This window comes from Cephus cinctus, unplaced genomic scaffold (assembly GCF_000341935.2).
Source record: "Cephus cinctus unplaced genomic scaffold, Ccin1 Ccin1_scaffold0167, whole genome shotgun sequence".
NCBI classification, from domain to species: domain Eukaryota; kingdom Metazoa; phylum Arthropoda; class Insecta; order Hymenoptera; family Cephidae; genus Cephus; species Cephus cinctus.
In genome coordinates this window covers 165,343-178,125 of record NW_014332891.1, presented here as the reverse complement: position 1 = coordinate 178,125, position 12,783 = coordinate 165,343, and the positions used below count along the sequence as shown (strand labels likewise).

General features: G+C 44.9%; 1 protein-coding gene across 8 annotated transcripts in view; it reads right to left on the bottom strand.

Moving 5' to 3' along the window:
• LOC107263850 (fat-like cadherin-related tumor suppressor homolog) overlaps positions 1-12,783 on the bottom strand; it is a 217,462-nt gene that overhangs the window by 168,645 nt on the left and 36,034 nt on the right. The window contains exon 2 of one of the 8 annotated variants that reach the window (XM_025081168.1): positions 3,821-3,954. The exons of the other annotated variants lie outside the window; for them this stretch is intronic. The gene's annotated coding sequence lies outside the window, so the exon portion shown is untranslated. The remainder of the gene's footprint in view (positions 1-3,820; positions 3,955-12,783) is intronic. 8 annotated transcript variants of the gene reach the window in all.

The window sequence follows — 12,783 nt, the reverse complement described above, 5'->3', positions numbered from 1 at the left end:
GGGTTTTTTTTTTTTTTTTTTTTTGACAAGACAGTGGCGATCATGCGTGCGAGCGGTACAGTCCGAGCAGTAATCGGTAATGGCATTGTCTTCTATTTATAATGTTACGAAACCGGTCTGGATCGATTTGGTCATTGACAATGAGTCATCTGTAGATAGGCGAGTATAGCGTGTATATAGACGGCTGGAGATCACAGCTCCATCTACCTCATGGGGCTTCCTTGGAATACGAAGCTGAACGGAAGAAGAAGCTATGGACGTCTGTACCGGCGCGTTCGGATACGGGTATGGGGATCGTGCGTGTAGCTGCGTGGAGAAAGGTAGAAATGAGAACGGGGCTTAAGGATCGATTCGATGCTTATTTATCTATCTGGATGATCGCACTGAGATCAACTGCCATCATCGTCATCAAGACTGTTCCGTGCCATGGACTGTGATACATGCCTGATCATTCTCCTTAACACCGTCCAAGCGCATTTCTCGATTGACTGCCAATCGATAATTGATAATCAATTTAATTCACCGATGGAAAACAACTTCGAGCTGGTATGGGAAAACAAATTAGTTGTTTGTATCATAGGTGCGGATCACGCGAATAGAGTTTATGCACTAGGATGATCCGAATGGATCGAAATTTATTCGTTAGATCATTTTGGTCCATAGGGATGCTGCGACAGGATTTGATCGATGATAAAAAAAAAATGAAATCGAAAAAATTATGATTTTTTTCAAAATGCCCCAAACGCTGATTACTAACAATTTTTTTTACCGAGGCATAAGTGCATCTTCGGGATCGATGAGATACGTAATGCGAAATACGTAATAAGCGAGATGAGCGACTAGGCGAACACGTGGTCGATCTATCAAACGCGATCGACTTGTGGACTGGGCTTTAGGACTGTTGTATATACCATCTCTATTCTACTTATTCGATTTATTCCATCCGTTCTATCCTGTCGTATCTAGCTTACGTGGCTTCGCAGCATCCCAAAGGAAGTAGTCGATGATAAAACTGGTTTGACGAGTATCGAGGAAGCTGGACTACGGTCCAGACGGGCAAGCGTCTCGTGTTTGGCCAGGACATTGCTCATCCTATATATTTTCCCTCTATTCGTAAAGTGGACCTCGGGGTAAACAGGATAAATAAATTACCCCCCCCCCCCCCCGCCCCACGGGATAACTGTGATTCCTGATCGAGATACTCTTTTTCTTATGATTTATCATTCCCGTCTTTGAGCATAATGTTTTTTTTTTCTTCTTTTTTTTTCGGGATAAACAGCTATGCGAAACTAGAAAAATAAATTGCTATCATTTTATTACACGACTAACCTGAGTAAGATATTCAGTAAGTATAATCCTATAGCAAGTAACAGTACCGATGAGAAATTATTATCTTGTCACCATATCTACTACTGGCATTATCTCGTATAAGACTACTTCATCCCATATGACGCGAGATGAAAAGATGAAAGTCCAAGTTTTACAGTCTGGACCATTTTCACGCGTTGGCACTAAACTTGTCCATTGGCTGGATAAAATTTAGACTTCCAATAGTACGTCAAGACTCAATTACCTCGCTGATACAATTTTTTGTATCATCTCACTTCGAGAGGCTGTGATTACCAAATGGACCAATTTCCTAAATGACAATTAAATCCTATAAAAAATGAATAATTTCACAAATAAATTGATCTCTATAGAGATGCTGACTGGACCAACTTGAAAGTCTACGGTACCAAGGGGAAGCTGAGTCTCGAGATGAACAAGGGATCAGGCTGGCAAAACGTATAGGGTCAACCGTCTGTAGTAATTTCTCGCAAGCAACGTCTCGGCTATCGTCCCGTTAGCATCTAATCAGCGACAAAGATGCATTGTTGGGGCCTACCTGACGGATTGCGAAGAGCTCCGCACCGCGGCGCCCTTATCGCGTCTTGCATGATCCGGACAACCGATTGGTTTCTAGTTAAACCCAGGAAACACGGGCTACACGACCGAGGCCACATGCTGCAGTTACGTTACCACTATCACGGGACCGTAGAGACGGCAACGGCTGGTACACGACTGGTATACCTTGCTGGATGCTGTATGGTCCGGTATGTAGAACCCTGTAACTCTAATGTATATTCAACAGGAAAATTGAATGGAGCAAGAGGATCCTTCGCACGGGAGTCTGCGTGGAGGTACCCGTAAAAATTTTTCTACCTGGACTGTACTGTGCGCGGTGCAAATTTTAAACTGGTAAACTGGGCTTTCCTACTGAAACTTCCCACGCGATTTATGGTGGTTGACGCAACAATGGGTTGTTGACTTTAACTCTGGTACCTCGTGCCCTTTTGGCAAGGGTCGCCAAAAACTTTTATCGCTTTCATGCGGCAAGAGACATTGGCAAATAATGACGCCGAGGGGAGCCACCGTAGGACGGTAGCTACCAACAGAATTTTTGAATGGTACTGTAGATGCTACAGGGAGATTTTCCAATTTTAAGTTAATCTTGTCAAAAAAAAAAAAAAGAAAAAAAAAAGACTTCCCTGTCAGAAAAAACATGTCAGATAGCAAATATAAGGGTATAAAAGGGGTACGAATATCTCATACGTTTTCACGTGTACGTTATTACGTATAAGGGTAGTTTTCGTAATCCGGAAAGGAATGATAAAAATGAATTTTCAAGGCGGTACCCACTCGGCCCGCTGGGGAGAAATAATTCACAACGCGTGCCCACTTGGGGACTTCCTGTGCGGGTTCCTCTACTCTCCGGCGAGATTTCTCTTATTTATCAGAGAGAGAGTGAGAGAGAGAGAAGCAGGGATAGGAGAGACGGAAGGAAGGAAGAAAGTAGAAGAGGAAGTTGGCAAGTGTCGCAATTCGCAAGTTCGCCAAGAGCAAGAAATAAGATGGTAAAACTCTTGAAAAATCGTTGGGATCCAAAACCGGAAGTGAGTGCGCCTCGCGCACCCAAAATTTCGTCAAATATTTACCTCGTCAATTTAAGAAATTTCCAACCTGACAATCTATCAATCGACAAAAGTAATGCTTGTGCGAGCTTTGATATACGCAGTGATAAAAAAAAATTAAAATTATTAACGACAGCAGCGCCACGGAGCGTCGGTGGAAGAATTTGGAGACTGGTTTGCGCGCGATAAATTCTTATTGCCGTGAGTAGTACTCGAGAAAATGCCGTGCTTACACGTTCAGCAGTTAAAATTTTTTTCGGGGCTGCCACGACCTCCTGCCTTTACGCAGCGCGGACGAGAGAGAGAGAGAGAGAGAGAGAGAGAGAGAGAGAGAGAGAAGCCATAAGATAGTGGCAAAAGGGGGAGCCATTTCAAAGCAATTTCTTCCATCGCGCGCCAAGACGTATGGCCAGGATATTACAGTGTTTGCACAATATTATCCCGCTATTAATCAGGATTTCGCAAGACGAAGGCAATGAATGCACGTGTCTCATTTTAATTCGCTTTACTCGATCTTCCGCCGAGGCCTAAGCTACCGCGTAAGACGATTTATCATTGAAAACCGGGTGCCCGAGGTGGTGAGCGGGGAGAAATTCAGAGTGGCGACGCGAGCGCCAACGGATTTTCGTCTAACCTCCGATCCCGAGAGCGTCGGGACCGGTTTTCGAGATATCCCATAGGAGTGACCTTTCGTTTTGAGAATAAAGAAGAATCTAGCTCGAGCAATAAGTACAGCTCGAAGGTACCAACGAGGGACCATGGTACCAATCTGCAGCTTGGTACCGGATCGGTACCAACGAGGTTCGGTCTACAAATAATTAAACTTAAATCGAACGAGTATCCTTCGCTTGCGCATGCGCACTCGTTACCTGTATATACATCTGTGAACAAAATCCTCTCTCGCCACTCCCGTCACTCTTTCAAATTGTCCAAGTTACCCGTGTGCAGCATGCACGGGTACAACCTGGCGAATCACTACTCTTGGCTGGGGTTCGTGACTCACCTGAAACAAAAAGAGAACGGGTTCGTTAGCAGAGGCCTGTATTTTTCCAAGGGAGTGCAATGTGCATCGATTCGATGCACCGTGGTGCACCGGTAGCACGTATGCAGTTTTCTGTATGATTCGCTTGAATTTTCTTTTTTTTTCTTTTTTTTTTTCTTTCTTTCTTTCTCTTTCATCCTCACCGTTACGTATGTTTATTCTCGTTTCTCTATTACGTTCCACCTCGTTCTCCTTTTATCCGTTCAATCTGTCGGACGCTCCCGTGAACTGCACGCCGCAGGATATTGGTTTACTCGGATTTAACACCCGCGCGTTTGCCACACCCCGCGAGATGTTTACGCGCGTTGTCAATGCCACCTAACGAGGGGTTTCGTTAGGCGTCTGTTCCGTGTAAAAGCGGATGCGCCAAGGTGAGAAAATTACACGATTAAATCGAATCGAACAAAAGGAACGGGTTATCCAGGAAATTATCTTTTCCGTGTACACACGAACAGCCAACGAACCGTGCGATACAATTAATTCGCCTTGGTGCGAGGCGAAAGATAGCGCGGAAGTAATATCTAAATAACTTCAACTTTCGACGACTGATTTTGAAAAATCATCATTTACATCAATTTCGAGGATCACCCATGTATGAAAAAAAAATTTTTAATATATTAAATTTTTCTTTTTTTTTTTTTTTATGAAAAATAAATACACACGGGTAATCAAGCCCAAGACTTTTCTTCGGATCCAGAACCAACAATACTCGCCAGGCCAATTAAACCTGTTCTCGGGATAAAAAGAAAATTAAGGATACACGTGAAAAAAAAAAAGTCAAAAAAACTTGCACCAAGAATTTTTATGCTACCAATTCAGACGCCGTCGAGCAATCCTCGAGCAATCCGTATGGCTCCCACATAAAACTCGACCCCTCCACCCCACTCTCCTTGACATTACAAAGATTCCGCGTCATTTTCCCGCAATCTCCCGTATATAAACCCGTGGACTTATAAAGTCGCCGGCACCCACAAAGAACGTCCCTGTCGTTGGTGAAGTATCGTTCGCCGCGTCCATTATGGCATTCTTGCATTCCAGGGTCGGTACGTCAGCCCACGCGAAACTGTGCCGAAGGGCCGGAAAGGGCCCCGAGACGTGCGCGCATGCGCACAAGTCAGACTGCTAACGTTGTGACGACACAAGCGAAGCAGCCGTGTCGGACAAGCAGAAACAATATTGTATTCCGTGTGCAAGGGCCCCGTGGCTCTTTTTTTTTTACACACTGGCCCAGTCTGTCGTACAAAAGGGCGTGGGCCGTGCATTGCTCAAGTTGCCTACACTGTAGATCGCTGGGGCCCAGTATACATGTACGTTACGGTATATCGCTATGTCCATACATCGGTTTGTTACCAATCCTATATCGCGTTATAGTCCAGTTATCCAATTTACCAATATGTATATGTATATATATATATATACACAGAATAAGGTAAGTGGCTTATTACCGATACTAAGAGCAAAGGGACACCCAAAGCATCTTGTAGTCTCGCAAGAATTATGCCTGTATCACCTGTCCTACCAGGGTAACTTCAATACCGATCACTAATCGATCCGAGCCGATTAGTACGAGAGACACAGGAGATCGGTACTAATGCCCAGGCTTAAGGTAGTTTCGAAATGAATTTACGCGCGTGGTGTTAGGCGCGGGTCCTTTTAACAGGCATCGATTTATTCGATCGATCGGTACTCGTCCGATCGTACTGCCGATCGATATGATAAATTCAATCGAATCGAACAGCCGGCCCTCGTTAGAGCACGTCGCGTTGATCTATGGCGTATAAATGGGATCCGATCGATTTCTCAGGGCCTTACGAGTATCGATCGAATGGAGCTGATTTGGGTATGAAGCTCCGCGAGAGTTCAAAAAAGATGATTAATTCGATTTCATATTCGTGGATCGCAAATTTTCTCTTTATATATCGATCATTGCTACAGATCGATCGTAATCAGAGTATATACAGTTAGGCGTCCGCGTGGATGGTATACTTTTGAAATCGACTGTACGCACGTCGAACTTTAATAAGACTCAAAGTTCACTCGGAGGGAACCGGCATTTTTCAAATTTGACTAACTTATGACTGCAACGGTACCTGCGTCGCGGCCACTTTGCGATTCGCCACCGACGTCATTAAGGTTGATTTCGATGTCGGGACGAAGTCGCCGGCTCGTAAGACAGATACCGGGCACTTGCCGTCTGGTTACTTTCTTACGAGGACGCCAGGGCCGAACATAGCCAATGGACTACGGGCGCCGCATAAGAGTCAAATGGTTAAAAAAATTTTATATAAAAATAGCATCTGCAGTTTTATCGATAGAATAATAATGTCAAATTCATTAAATTTATTTGCCTCTCTTTTTTCTTTCGCTTATCTCTCTATATTTTCTTTTACTTCTCTTGGTCCAGATTACCCGGCAGAGACCCCTCTCTCTCTCTCTCCTCAAATTTTTTTTATATAATATCCACAATGTAAACTGGCCCATCCGCATGGGGGCTAGACTAGAGTTGGCAAGATTCAAGATACGTCCGAAGCGACTAGACTTCAGCCGCTACGTGACGGAGGTGGAGTAGGTTATCAGAGCCCTGACCCGGGGCCCCTGGTACTCGCGTTACTGGACGCTGAATTATTTATTTAGTTTATCTTATCGTCGCCTGTCCTGCCGATGCCGAGACTCCCATACGAATGGAGTCGGAAGATGTTTTCTCGGGTAAAGTCAGCCGATTGATTGACAGGAGGCTTTTCCGCGACAGGGAAAGGAGGCCCATCGATTTTCAATATACAGACGTACCTGCGACACTGACAGATTTCGATGCAGGAACTTTCAAGCGCTGACCGTATCACCCAACCTTTCTGTCACCCAGCCGCGTTTGAGCACCAGGGACGTAGCTAGTGAGAGTGCTCTCCCTAGAGGAAGCAAAGTGCTACCAGTAATTTTTAACGGACAGAGGGTGCGCACAAATAGCCCCATGGCTTAGGGACGGCACTGTCATTGCTGTCAATCTCAAAGGTTCAGTGCCGGATGTTGGTCAGTGCCAGAGGCGTCAGTGCCCCAGGTCCGACTGTAGTCCAAATTCAACGTTGCCCCGTGTGCCAGCAGGTGTGAGTCCAAAATGACTTTAACGACGCGAGCTTGAAATTGCGTAAAGCCGAGGAAACTGGTTTGTTAAAAGATCGTGAAAAAAAAAAAAAAAATTTATATTCCACGAATTCGGAAGTAAAAGAAAATGGGCTAACCAAGAATCGTTTCGACCCGGCAATAACTCCTAAGAAAGCATTCGGCGTATCTTAACCGCCGCGAGACTAGAAAGATCAATTAACGATTTGGGAAACGATGTAAAAGCCTAACGGCAACACGTAAAGAGAACGTAACGATAAAATAAGAGTGATAATGGCTCGTTTACATCGGGGAACGTAAAGTACGAGAAATAAAAAAAGGACGAAAAAAAATCTACAACAATGTAGAGACTTTCGTACCGAAATACATAAAAGCACTTGCATAATACGCGCGAGTAGAATGGACGAGGGGGGGGAGTAGGTTAAAAAAAATCTTGCAAAAAAAAAAAATATAAAGGATTCACTCCACCAAGAGCACTACCGTGTTTCGCGAGTCACGTAGTTTTCCATTTGGTTTCTTTTTGTGCGAAACAAAAAGCCACCCACCCACCCCGAAAAAAAGCCGGGTGAAAAAAAAAACCTAAATAAAAGGCGCCCACAGAGAATTCAAAAGTAGTGCTCGGAAGGTGTATGATGAATGTAAAAGTAATACAGGCTTTGACTATGGTCGCGTAGACAAAAAGATTATTCAAAGTTTCAGATTACTCCTGTCTCTCGATATGTTTCTCTTATTGGCCCGTAGTGACGTCACGACGCTTACGTCACACGGTCCCGACACCGAACCCCATAACCCACTCCCTTCGCTCCACCCGGCACCGGCAGCCAACCTTATTGCCGGAGTACAAGAGTCTGAACGAGGTGGCCGCATGGCGCACGGTAGTTCGCCCCGTGGAAACTCGGTTCTTTGACCACCGATCGCCTACGAGAAGGAGGGCTGGCAGCGCAGCTTAACGAGCGTGTCGTATAACACATCGGAGCGACACGGCCGTTTACGCCCATAACAGTCGTTAAGTGGAAGCCGCGGCTGTTCCGAACTATCGGGATCGCGACGTCGAGCATACGGAGGGGATCGGGCGGTCCGCTGGGTTATCGGAAACTGAAAAAGGTCGAATGGCGAGAAGCGATCTACGAGCCATGGATGAGCACGGAGCGAAATATAGGCGAGGGGTCGAAGAGAAAAAAAATAATCTTCAAGGCTGACACACACGTGGACACCCAAAGAGAAAGTTATACTAACCGGTAAGGGTTACGTAATTCAGGAATGAAATTTCAATATGCCTTGGCAGATTTTCCGAAAATTCCAAATTATCGAGAGCGCCTGTGCTGCCAACGTGAATTCGGGATTAATCGAAAATTCCGGTCAATGGCCTTAACCCTTCTGGATCCGGGGTCAGCCTCGATGTCTTTATCGGTGTAAACGCTAAACTTTACTATGACCCGCGTGTTATATTTACTTACACGACGGTTCGTATATTTTTCAGTACACCCAGCGGTCCAGCTGGAACATTCATCATCCGGATCTCCGGCTGGTCTGACTCGAGTTTAAGTCGGAGGGTCAACCCTTAACTGAGGTGGCCATTAAACAATTTACTCGAACGTCCGGCGGCGAGCGAAGCTCCCGGCTGCACGCGTAGCGCATAGAAAGAACTAGGAAAAGTCATTTCCGTAACGTGGACGTATACGGTACGTATGAACTGTCTATGCTGAAAGAGCGTATAGGGACTTTTTCATTGGTTCAGTCTAGTTCCTTTCGTTCCATCTGATCGCCATGCCACTCGGTCGGTAAGTACGAACCGATTAACTATTCGGCCATCCCCTAGAACGGAATACGTGAAAGTTCTTAACGCGTAAACTCGGACCGCCAGTGCAGCCAACTGGGCGAGACAAAGTTCCTAGGGTGAAAGCTAGGTGCTGCCAGCGTAGCATCTTGAGAGATATTGTTCAAGTTGCTCGAGCCACCCTTACTGGCCAGACCCCATTGCCCGACCCCCCCCCCCTTGTTCCTTTCTCCTACAAACGTCTTGTGCACCTTAGGAACTACCCTTACCTTTTCCATTCTCTTTTACTCTTATTTCCAGTCCTGCCACTTTGTCCCAACTTCATCCCCCACGTTTCTTGCTTGCGCAGCCCCCAGGCCATCTCTGCATTTCCTACTCGACGCGAACCCAACGTCCCGAAGTTTCCGGGAAAAGTAGACACGGAGAAATTTCTTCGTCTCGGAAACGATACTCGAATACGAATAAACGAGAACGTTGGCTATACGTATCCGCCTTTTCGTCCATGCGGACACAGTACTGCCAACCCCTATTTTCGCATCTTGATAAAATACCAGAGTCCATGCAGAGATATGCACAGGTCATACGAGTCCCTGCTTCGCGATAACCCGCATAAGCAACGTTCGTTCTCTTATCCCAGTTTCATTTATTGTCCTGGGCAAATATTTCGATTTACACAAAATCCAGCCCGAACCTCGAAAACCACATTTCCAAAATACCCGGAAAATTCAGACCCGACAGTGCATTCGGTTCCTAACGCCAGCACACGGGTAAACGTGACGAAGGCGAACTGGACGGAGACCGGTAATATCTGAATGGCAATGCAATGTATGAGATGCATAAATAAAAAGTGCATATAAAAGTGCATATACGAAATACATCGGATACACCAAATGGTAGGTTATACAACTAAATGGTAATAAAAAATAATAACCATGAAAATATCTAAATTCAATTGAATGCAGAAATTGCAGTTCAATAGAATTTCCCGATCACTTGTCCATCCGTCAGAATTTCAGTTCTATATCTGCCTTTGGCTCTGTCCGTCTTTCCAAATGTCCCTAGGGTAAGACTAGATCAGTTAGTTTGCGATGTAATACTGGCAACGAACGACCGACTACAAACGTCGTAATATAACCACTAATATCTCTGGCAACCCATTCGCCATACTCTGTTCGCTATAATACATTCCCAGACGCCTGTATCCTCGTAGCCGGCAGCCGCGGGCCGTAACTTTGGACCCTCTGCACTTGCCGCCCCCTCGAGAGCCACGAGTTGGCGCAGCCCTGGATGGGCTAGGGGAATCTTGCAGGGGAAAGCCCGTGCTAGTGACATTTTTAAGTTACATAGTAAACACCGGAAGATGGTCGATTGAAGTCGGTGAAGAAACTATTTACTTACGGTATGCGATAAGGCATCTGCGTCCAAAAAAAAAAAGTCCCTAGACACTGCAGTGTCGATAATAAAAAAACGAATATCCGAAAATTGACCATCCAGAAAACAATTACAGACTTAGCATTAAACCGTGATATAGCAGTAATCGAACGTGATAAAATTCCGTTTCGTAGATAAAAAGAAAGTGGTTTACTAAAAAAAAAGTGTCAAATTTATTTAATTAACTAATTTAAATTAACCGCAGCAATCTTCATTTTGTGGTAATCCAAAATCCACTGTTCCGTCCCGTTCCCGTCCCCAGTAAATTCCTACAAATTGATTGGTACGACTAACAACTTGTACCAGAGCCAGTATCAGGTAAGGTTATACCACCGCGAGACCCAGTCTAACCTGACCGCATGATCGTTACGCACGAGCAACGTCAAATGAATGTAAATGCGGCTAATGAAACTGCCACGTAAACTTTACCCTCGCCTTTTTTTCTACCTCCCCTCGCACCACACCACCCCCCCCCCTCTCGCACCCACGTAATACGTAGAAAATATCCCATAGGTGCATATTCATATATGGATATACATATGTATATACATATTACCATGTTCACCCCCTCGTCACTCGGTCCAGCTCTCATTGGTCAGTTCAAAAATCCATTTTAATTCGCGCTAAGCCGATTGCAGCTTAACTAACCGTCGAGTAAACGTAAACTGTGACGACACTATTTTTTTCTTTCTTTTTTCCGTTGTTTATTCATTCGCATCCGACATTTTATCGATTTTGGAAAGGAGCCAAGCAATCCACACACGTGTGAGGGTCTTATCGCACACATGCGCGCACGTGCATTTGCCTGGTTACAGTATGAGCGTAACAATGACATAACCGCGTATCCCACCTTAAATTTTTGCACCCCTATTTTCATCCCTTATATCTACACACTAGTTGTCTTTTCCTCTCAACCCCCTTTTCCACCACCCTCTCGCCAACAACCTGTCACGTGTTCAATGTATCTCTACGGCAATAATAAAGCAACTCCCTATGTATCCTTGCGCGTTGTCACGTCATTTCGTTCGGCTCGTGACGTCACGATACGACTGCAACAGACGCCGCAGAAGGTAGTGGACTGTTGACCATCACGTTGGAGTGCATATAATATGCACTTACAAGATGCAACGGCAATGTGCATCCTACGGTGTACAAGGTGGAGCGTTTGTAGATCGTCGAGATTTCGTGGAAGCCTCGTGCTTTCTGGAACTCGAGTCGACCTATGAACCCCGGGCTGTGTCGTCAAGGGGCTTTCACACGGAATTACGATAAGCCGTGAAATTCAACTACAAGAATTACAGTGTTAGAAAGAGGTTGTTACATAAAACTATTGGAAAAAGATTCATTAATAAAATACAAACTGCAGAAAAAATTAAAAGATATTTTTCCCGGAATTTGACAAAATCGGCCGTTGACATTTTTCAAAAAAAAAAAAAAAAAAAAAAAAAAAAAGTTTTACCCCCACCACCAATTAAAAGCAAAATCTCTGGTACGCGAACAGCCTCTCGCCACTGTAAACCCAAGAGGCATCTTTCGGGCTTGGAGATTCAATGGGTCGTCCAGACCCAAGCTAACCCGACGCATACAAGGTAATACGGAACAAGGTCCAGATCGGATGCTGAGAGGGTGAATAGGTTAAGCGAGATAGGCCAAACCTTTCTTTGAAGTAGCATATAGAAAACGTGTGAAACGAGTAAAGCAACACGAGGCAGGATCCCTTCGATGAGATAAGATAAAAAGAAAACTGGTTCCACGATTGAAATTGTAATGGAGTAATCTTCTTTTTTTTCCCTCTTCCTCGTCACAATGGCGGCATCCGCTTTGTTGCAGATGATTCATTTTCATTGCTTCCGCTTTCGAGCGTGGACCGAGTCTCGGGACCGAGGCGGGGAGATCGCGAGAGCCGAGCAGGGAACGGAGAAACGAGATGAGACAGAGATACGAATGAAATGACAGGAAAAACGATGAGATAAGCGAAAGGAGGGAACAAGATAATACAAATTTTACAAATTTCCAGAAGATACGTTATCAGCAGCATCGTAAGACCCAATCCCATTACACCTGACACTTCCAATCAGGACCCCCCCGAACGACCAATCCCGAAACCAGCATACTTATCAGAAAACCAAAACCCAGATCCGCGTCACGTGATTTCGTGGCATTAAAATTGCGATAAAAAAAAATTTCGAAAAAACTGCCGCGACATTCAAACCTCTCCAAGCGTCCCCGGCAAAAGCTCACGCTTTTTAGACCCAGTCTCGTTCAAAGCCCCCAGACGCTTTTTTCGGCTCTCAAAGGGTAACGAATGCATATACGCATCCACGTCCACATACGACCTACACGAATATCAATATGTAAACGTCACCCGAGTCAGCTGTTGAGTTCACCGAATGCCAAATAAGAAAATCCATCCAGACAACTCTATACGTATCACCTGTCAATTTTTTTTTTTTTTTTTTTTTTTTTTT